The sequence below is a fragment of the Rhamphochromis longiceps genome, linkage group LG1 (genome assembly GCF_057381845.1).
Source record: "Rhamphochromis longiceps isolate RC_006_pf linkage group LG1, R_longiceps_female_GT1.1, whole genome shotgun sequence".
Taxonomy (NCBI): Eukaryota; Metazoa; Chordata; class Actinopteri; order Cichliformes; family Cichlidae; genus Rhamphochromis; species Rhamphochromis longiceps.
The window spans coordinates 27,022,014-27,030,066 of record NC_140557.1 but is presented as its reverse complement, the minus strand read 5'-3'; the positions used below and the strand labels follow the sequence as shown (position 1 = coordinate 27,030,066).

Here is an 8,053-nt window from a genome sequence, read left to right as displayed (position 1 = left end):
AAGAAAAACCAGAACGGAGGCTGTGTACAAAAAAGAGAAGAGCAGGCTATATTTCCTTAGCAAGCTGAGATCCTTTAACATATGCAGCAAAGTGTAGTTTTTATCACATAGTTGGGACAAATGCACACAAACGTATGTGTGTGTGTGTGTGTGTGTGTGTGCGGGGGGGGGTTAATAGGGAGGGGTAGTTCGTGACACAAGCAGACTCAATACCACTATCGGGAAGGGCCAGCTCTTAGACTGGCTGTAAACTGGGCACATTTGAAGCTGTCAAAAAGAAACTTTGATCCATCGTATATTCCTGACCACCTCCTACACCACTTACTGAAAAGGCAGAAAAGACTAATTCACTTCTCTTTCATTTTAATGGAGAGACCAAATATCAACCAAAAATCCAGGAAAAGCACATTACATGAACATTACACACTGACTTGCATGTCATTGAGTGAAATAATTATTTGACCCCAAGCAAAGTAGGACTTAGTACATGGTGGAGAATACCTCGGCACAGTTGTAAGACAATTGTTGTAGTTGGTCACCCGGTTTGCATAGATCTTAAGAGGGATTTTGGCCCACTCATCTGTACAGAAGCTGTCAAACTTCATTGTGTTCCTTGGCTGCTGCTCGGTCACTCAAAGTTTCAGATTTTTCTATACGACTGAGGTCTGGAAACTGGCTGGGCACTATATTACCTTAATGGGCTTCTTCTTTATCCACTCCTTTGTTTTTGTTGTCTTTTTTGACTCAATGTCATGCTGGAAAACCCAGCATCAGTGTTATATTCAAATTGTTTTAGCTTGTTTATGGTTAACATTTTGTGGACAAAAGTCCTGGGCCAACTACACACCCTCATAAACTGCTCGACCATGGAAACCGATTCCATAAAGGTCCTAGTGTAAAGTTTTTTTTGTTGATGTCAGTGCGAGAGGAGATTTGTAATTTTACAGTTATTGCAGCAAAGTACTGGCCACTTATACACACCTTAGCTGTAACTTAGTGACCATGGTCTGCCACTTTATGAAAATGCTACTGCCATATCTAGTTTTTATTACTTTATATACTTTTATATATCATTATAATACTAATGATATATAAGAGTATAACACCAATCATTATTTACTATTTATTGAACTAAATGAGAACTGGACATTGGGGTTTATGCTCATTGTTTGTCTTTTTCTTTGTTAATGTACATACATGCTGTATTGCATCTTGGGGTATACCTGGTCAGAACAGAATACAGTTAGACAGTTAGAGAAGACTATACTCACAGCGACCAAAATGACCAGTTGCTTTCTTTCCCGGGATCTAGAATATTCTGACCCCTCAAACACAATCTGTTCTTTTCATCCTGAAAGGCTGAGTGCTATCAGGATGAGGACTTCTTCCATCACAGCACCCACACACTGAGACAGAATGACGGTTATTTTGAAACTTTACACTTTTTGCACTTTCTAAGTGCTGTGGTACCAGCTGGCTTCCATCCCTCTACCCCATCTCCATGATTTGTGTATTCATTACTGTACTTTCTGTGTTTGCAGTTGTTTTGTGTTTAATGGTTACATTCTTCTCATTTCTTAGACTGTCTTTGCTTATTTAAACCTGGAAACACATGACAACTAAGACAGTTTTCTTCTAAACCTTTGTCGTTAACCCTCAACTTTAAATTACAGCTCTACTGTTTTTAAAAAATGGTACTGCGCTAATCATTAAAACAATTTGTGTTATTTATATTTATATTTTTGCCACACTTGAAGCCATTTCATATGATCATTGCAATATGTTTGTGTGACACTCCAGTGTGCCTCTGTGTATTTCAAACTTACATAACTCTTGTTACTAAAACTTGTCTTTTCTGAAATGTTGTGTTTATGTGTATAGCGATGGCATGATAGGTATGAACTTGCCACTATAATTGCCACAGTCAGAATGTTGTTCACTCCATAAACTGAGAGACTAATTGCATAAAGGCTACACTTAATAAAAAATTGTTCACGTTGAACAGCGCATGCATGGCTGTTTTTATAGTATGATTATCATGCAGCTAATTATTGTTTTTAATGACTACCATAATCACTTTTCATTACAGCACATTGTTACTCCTGTACACAATCAAGAACCAAAGCAAAATCAAAATGAAAGCAGAGATAAGGAATTATCTTTTCACATCTACTTAATGGCAGAATAGGAATTTTTTTAGACAATGAATGAGAAATTAAATTCCTAAAAAATACTTTTTAAAGTGGATTCTATGCTTTTCACAGATTTATTTGCACACTGCTTGGAGGTTTCACAAAAAAAAAAAAAAAACCCAAAGAAAATTATGTGCATGCTATCACATTTGTGCATTGCTACCACTTCAGTGGTGAGTCTTCAAATGTGTGAAGCTTCAAGTTTTGGGGCCTATCATCTCCCTCCAGGTACCTGCATGTTTCCTCAGGCACCCAAAGCTGTGGACTTCTCCAGACACGAGGTGATAAGCGGTATTTGTGCTGCAGCCAAACCTGTCTGAGCTTCACAGTAGCTGAAACTGAAATGTGAATACATTCTTCTACCCTGTCCCCTCCCTGGCTTATAACATAATTAGATCTGCTCTTTCTTCCTCTTTGCCTACACTTTTCTTCAAATTTGTCTCAGATTAAAACAGAAATATCTCGTTGTGCTGCCAAGGAGTCTGGCTGGGGATGTGACAATCTCATGTTTGAACATCCCATTTTGTCATGTGCTGTTGCTGAAAACACTCTGTGTTGATCCAAGTTGTGTCTCACTTCTGCTCACAGTGCTTCCATTTTACGTACCTTTTAAATCAATGGTTATATTCAAGGTGCTAAAAACCATACAATCTACAGATGATGGCAAAACACAATATTGCCAAGTGAATTTGTTTTCTGATTTTGTTCCCCATGTTATTTCTGCAAGTGTCTGTGTGGTATGTGAACAATTTAAGAAATAGTATTATGATAAATAGTACCACCGATCAGTTAGAAATTGCTCTGTTTTTTAGGGGCCCCTAGTGGGGAAAAAAAATACAATGGGTAATTTGGTAAAAGAAACCCCATATTTACTTGCAAATGTAACTTGCTTGTAGGGTAGAATACTTCTTATTAGGGAGAAGTATGGGCTGACAAATAGAAATCATATTGTCATTTTCAGCTTTGCTGAAATAGTTTAGTTACTTTTAGGTACCACTTTACAATAAGGCTCCCCTTATAGATGCTAATAAATAGTTTATAGCTATATTATTAATTAATCTGTAAATGCTTTATAAACCATTATTAATGGTTTATTATGCATTAGTTAAGGGTGAGAAAGAGGAAAAAAACTGACCGGTTTCTTGCCAAATGTGTTCACCTATATATTTCATCTAGAGTTGCTATATTAAACATTTCAGACTAAGTTACTATCCTGTAAGCACAATCAGCATTTGTAAACATATTTTTTATCACATAAAATTGTACTTCAGAAATGCATTATAAATATCCACAACTATCAATCGGAGCTTTGTTGTAAAGTGTAAAGCATAAAACCATTTATTTATGACTAATAAACATTTATAAATGCCAAATGGGAGCCTTATTGTAAAGTGTAAAGCATAACACCATTTATTAATGACTACTAAACATAAATGACAAAAGAGAGTTTTGTTGTAAAGTTTAAAACATGTCAACATTTATTAAGGACTAATAAACATTTATAAATGCCAAATGGGAGCCTTATTGTAAAGTGTAAAGCATAACACCATTTATTTATGACTAATAAACATTTATAAATGCCAAATGGGAGCCTTATTGTAAAGTGTAAAGCATAACACCATTTATTAATGACTACTAAACATAAATGACAAAAGAGAGTTTTGTTGTAAAGTTTAAAACATGTCAACATTTATTAAGGACTAATAAACATTTATAAATGCCAAATGGGAGCCTTATTGTAAAGTGTAAAGCATAACACCATTTATTAATCACTAATAAACATTTATAAATGACAAAAGATAGCTTTGTCGTAAAGTTTAAAACATGTCAACATTTATTAATCACTAATAAACATTTATAATTGCCAAAAGTGAGTCTTAAATGTATAATGTCACCATTTATAACACTTAGACCTAAATTACAATCAGTGCTTGAAATAACATTTAACTACTGTCAAAAATGGCAATGTATTGTAAGAGTAACACATGTAAAATTAAATGTGTTTTTTAAAACACCAAACAGTCACCCACTCCAAAAAAAGTTCATGCCAGACTGGTTCAAACTGGAAATATTTTTTGTATGTCCTTAAATAAGCGTCCCAGTGGTCCATCAGGGTGTCGCGAACCAAGCCAAGATGACCACTCAAGAACCATCAGGTGTTCCTCCAGCAACTTCTCAGTGCGATTTCCTCTTAGTCTACGGACATGTCCTTTGATGGTCATCCAAGCCCTTTCGATATGCTGTGTATGACTGCCAGATTGAGGATCTACAAACCACCTGCTGTGATTTACAGTGTAATGTCTGTACCCTATGTTTGTCAAAACATTCTTGTAGGCTCTCCACTCATCACTGATAATGGCACTACCCAACTTAACATGCTGTCTGATCAGAGGAACAAGGTGGCGCCTTGATCATTTTTCAACAAGTTTTAACACGAGCCTTCGCCTTTTGTCTTTAATTCCCATCATTCCAAATACCCATTTCTTCCTTTTCCATGCATTTCCAAAGCGTCCACGTGCATACTGAAAACAAAAAGAATAAATTTTAACAGAATATCTACAAAGAAACATTCAAAAAGATGGTTGCTTCTACTAATTTGTTTTACTTATGGTAAAGGTTTCCATGTTTAGAGGACACATTCAGATCTGCATTGATTCTAACAAACCTGTCTGAGAGTTTACCAACCTTTCGCTGATGACGGAGACAGCTTTCATCTATAACCACAAATTCTCTGTCACCACCAAGACGGTGTCCATTGTTTATTCTGTGTCTTTTAATTGCACGTATACAAACATGTCGAATGTGTCTTGCCATGCTACTTAGTGTTCTGGAGCTGCCAGCCACTTCATCATCGATCATATCTATTTGTCTGAGCCTGAGCCCTTGTGAAAATCTGTGATAGAAATTGAGGCAATTATTACTTACTGAGGCCCTAATTTTATTTCACAAGTCTCGTATTGGTGTTCAATTATGAAAGGTGCATTGCTATTAATGTCTACATCTACATATACCTGTAAATGAACTTCATCCAACTGAAAAGAGATGTTTTTGATTTCTCAAAGAGGGAGCCAGTTCTAATTGTTCTGGAAACTTTCCTATGACTTGCTCTTTTGCAGCACCTGAGAACATATCAATGAGTTAAGTAAAGAAATGGACCCTTAAACAAGAGCATTAATTGAAAAGATAATCACAAAATTAAGTATGAAGAAAATAATAATGAAAAGAGGTTAATGCTCCCTCTTGCATTGATAACCGAAATATTTTGTTATATTTACTACATGCACCACATTATCATGCATTATACATACCACATATATTGGTCTTTCTTCACCACGGAAATCATTTTCATCTTATGGTGACAAACAGGACATCTAAGCTTCTTTTTTAGCAGGTGTTTCTTCTGCAGCCATTTAATGAGCCTTAGTGCCTTATATTTAGTTTGTTTTCCTTCTATTCTGGCGCGCAATCTCATTCCCAAAGACATTCTGGTGGAAAAAAATGAGTAATTTATTTTATTATCACCTCGAAACACCGTAAAATACTCTATGGGAGTCTAGTGCAAATCGGTTCAGAGTTAAAGAACTTCACATGCTATATAAAACAAGCCCTATAATCAAAAATAGTCCCACGCAAAAAAGAGGATTGTCTCACCTGTTATAATGTATCTCCGACTTTGTTATGTAGATCTAACCCGCTGGATTCATGCTAAAAAAAATATGTTCTGCTGCCAAAGGGAGGGAAAACAAATTTAATTTAAAGCAGAGGAGCTTATACAACCATCCAATCACAGTTAACTTTATTAAGGAAAGCCCCTCCTCTCAGAGCGCGACAGGCAGTGGAGCGCTCTGGAAGGTCAAGCCAAAGGGGCACGAACAGACACACTGAAGGCGCTCGTTCAAGTTGCTGCGCCATGGATGGAGCAGAAGATAAAAATTTGTGTGCGTCTGCGACTTACACAGTTAGCACACGTTCGAAGAGATACAAAAAGCAGAGACTGGATGATCTAGATTGCACTAAGCCAACGACGTCAGCAGTTAGACATGAAGGTGAGTATAATGCTAGCTAGCTAGCTACCGAGCCATTTGGCTGCTAGCTACAGTGGCTAACTAACATCACATAACATGTGAATAGCTCTATTACTATTGGTTATTCCAAACGATTGATATCACTTAGTTGTATATTTTTAGTTTTGTTTATGTGCATCATTAAATTTATATTAAACACCCTGGTAAGGCAGTACACATAAGAATTATTTGCCTTGTTTTAGAAATGTCTGAACCACCACATGTGTATATAACATAATTTTTACAAAGTGGCTTTTTATAAATTCAAGTTGTAACCGTTTTTAATCAATATTTTATTTGAGTTTCCCAAGTTTAGATTATAAATTATTTTAGTATTGTAATTTAATAATTGTTTGTTCTTTAGATTCTTCTTCTAATCCTGCCCCTACTGCAACTGCCCTTCTTAACAAGGAGCGAGAGAAACTGACTTTTCTTAAGGAGGAACTGGAGCCCGACACCCTGATGGACCACTGGGACGCTTATTTAAGGACATACAAAAAATATTTCCAGTTTGAACCAGTCTGGCATGAACTTTTTTTGGAGTGGGTGACTGTTTGGTGTTTTAAAAAACACATTTAATGTTACATGTGTTACTCTTACAATACATTGCCATTTTTGACAGTAGTTAAATGTTATTTCAAGCACTGATTGTAATTTAGGTCTAAGTGTTATAAATGGTGACATTATACATTTAAGACTCACTTTTGGCAATTATAAATGTTTATTAGTGATTAATAAATGTTGACATGTTTTAAACTTTACGACAAAGCTATCTTTTGTCATTTATAAATGTTTATTAGTGATTAATAAATGGTGTTATGCTTTACACTTTACAATAAGGCTCCCATTTGGCATTTATAAATGTTTATTAGTCCTTAATAAATGTTGACATGTTTTAAACTTTACAACAAAACTCTCTTTTGTCATTTATAATGTTTAGTAGTCATTAATAAATGGTGTTATGCTTTACACTTTACAATAAGGCTCCCATTTGGCATTTATAAATATTTATTATTCATTAATAAATGGTTTTATGCTTTACACTTTACAACAAAGCTCCGATTGATAGTTGTGGATATTTATAATGCATTTCTGAAGTACAATTTTATATGATAAAAAATATGTTTACAAATGCTGATTGTGCTTACAGGATAGTAACTTAGTCTGAAATGTTTAATATAGCAACTCTAGATGAAATATATAGGTGAACACATTTGGCTCACTATTTGGCAAGAAACCGGTCAGTTTTTTTCCTCTTTCTCACCCTTAACTAATGCATAATAAACCATTAATAATGGTTTATAAAGCATTTACAGATTAATTAATAATGTAGCTATAAACTATTTATTAGCATCTATCCGGTTGTTCAGTGATGACGCGACGGATCCTACTTCCGGGTCTAAAGTAGTCTGCGTTTAATATGGCTTTTGTGTTGTTAACATGTTTAATGTTATGTATTTTCTTCTATTTGATCTCAAAAAGCTCCTAAAACAGTCAGTGATCACTGTTGACCTCCCTCGGCTTTTATTACCGCTAATCATTTATTTAAGCTCAGTTTTTAAAACCTTAGGATGTAACTACAGCCCAGCCCATGCAGCAGTATATGAATGACTAACCTCGTATTGTGGATGGATTATCTCAGTTGTTCTCCTGGCTGAAGTTTGGTCCTTTTACAGCATCCTGCCATGCGATTACATTTGTTCCTGACCACCGAGAACACTCACGGTAACTTTTATCGAGTGGAAAAAAAGTTAGCTTGTTTATATTATGCTAACGTAGCTGTGTCGCTAGCGGTCA

General features: G+C 35.4%; 1 long non-coding RNA gene and 1 pseudogene across 1 annotated transcript; one reads left to right on the top strand and one right to left on the bottom strand.

The window, feature by feature from the left end:
• Positions 1-3,851: 3,851 nt before the first annotated feature.
• Positions 3,852-5,905, bottom strand: LOC146678841 (uncharacterized; annotated as a pseudogene).
• A 56-nt stretch (positions 5,906-5,961) lies between these two features.
• On the top strand, positions 5,962-7,238 carry LOC146678840 (uncharacterized). The gene is made up of 2 exons (XR_014912475.1): positions 5,962-6,238; positions 6,621-7,238. It is a non-coding gene; the product is annotated as an uncharacterized LOC146678840 (long non-coding RNA).
• Positions 7,239-8,053: the final 815 nt, after the last annotated feature.